At 43.7% G+C, this 1,310-nt stretch overlaps 1 protein-coding gene across 2 annotated transcripts in view; it reads left to right on the plus strand.

Annotated features, from left to right (window-relative positions):
* hydin (HYDIN axonemal central pair apparatus protein) overlaps positions 1-1,310 on the plus strand; it is a 915,145-nt gene that overhangs the window by 834,143 nt on the left and 79,692 nt on the right. The window lies entirely within an intron of this gene.

Genomic DNA, 1,310 nt, shown 5'->3' on the forward strand with positions numbered 1-1,310 from the left:
AATGTTATACCACTTTTTAAGATAGGTGGGCGAGAGAAAGCAGGTAATTATAGACTAGTTAGTCTGACCTCAGTGGTGGGAAAGATGCTGGAGTCTATTATAAAGGATGAAATTACTGCACATCTGGATAGTAGTAACAGGATAGGACAGAGTCAGCATGGATTTATGAAGGGGAAATCATGCTTGACTAATCTTCTTGAATTTTTTGAGGCTGTAACTCTGAAGTTGGACGAGGGAGGTCCAGTAGATGTAGTGTACCTGGATTTTCAGAAAGCTTTTGATAAAGTCCCACACAGGAGGTTAGTGAGTAAAATTAGGGCGCAAAGTACTAGATTGGATTGAAAATTGGGGGCAAAGTACTAGATTGGATTGAAAATTGGTTGGCTAATAGAAAAAAAATGGGTAGTGATAAACGGCTCTATTTCGGAATGGCAGGCAGTGACCAGTGGGGTACCGCAGGGATCCGTGCTGGGACCGCAGCTTTTTACAATGTTAATGATATAGAAGTTGGTATCAGCAATAACATTAGCAAATTTGCTGATGATACAAAGCTGGGTGGCAGGGTGAAATGTGATGAGGATGTTAGGAGATTACAGGGTGACCTGGACAAGTTAGGTGAGTGGGCAGATGCATGGCAGATGCAGTTTAATGTGGGTAAATGTATGGTTATCCACTTTGGTAGCAAGAACAGGAAGGCAGACTACTACCTCAATGGAATCAATTTATGTAAAGGGGCAGTACAGCTCTTGTTCACCAGTCAATGAAGGTAAGCATGCAAGTACAGCAGGTAGTGAAGAAGGTTAATAGCATGCTGGCCTTCATAACAAGAGGAATTGAGTATGGAAGCAAAGAGGTGCTTCTGCAGCTGTACAGGGCCCTGGTGAGACACATCTGGAGTACTGTGTGCAGTTCTGGTCTCCAAATTTGAGAAAAGACATTCTGGCTATTGAGGGAGTGCAGTGTAGGTTCACGAGGTCAATTCCTGGAATGGCAGGATTACCTTACACTGAAAGACTGAAGCGACTGGGCTTGTATACCCTTGAGTTTCGAAGATTGAGAGGGGATCTGATTGAGACTTATAAGATTATGAAAGGATTGGACACTCTGGCAGTAGGAAACATATTTCCACTGATGAGTGAGTGCCGAACCAGAGGACACAGCTTAAAAATACAGGGTAGACCATTTAGGACAGAGATGAGGAGAAACTTCTTCACCCAGAGAGTAGTGGCTGTGTGGAATGCTCTGCCCCAGAAGGCAGTGGGGGCCCAGTCTCTGGATTCATTTAAGAAAGAATTGGATAGAGCTCTCAA

Source organism: Chiloscyllium plagiosum, chromosome 17, assembly GCF_004010195.1.
Source record: "Chiloscyllium plagiosum isolate BGI_BamShark_2017 chromosome 17, ASM401019v2, whole genome shotgun sequence".
In the NCBI taxonomy this organism is placed as follows: domain Eukaryota; kingdom Metazoa; phylum Chordata; class Chondrichthyes; order Orectolobiformes; family Hemiscylliidae; genus Chiloscyllium; species Chiloscyllium plagiosum.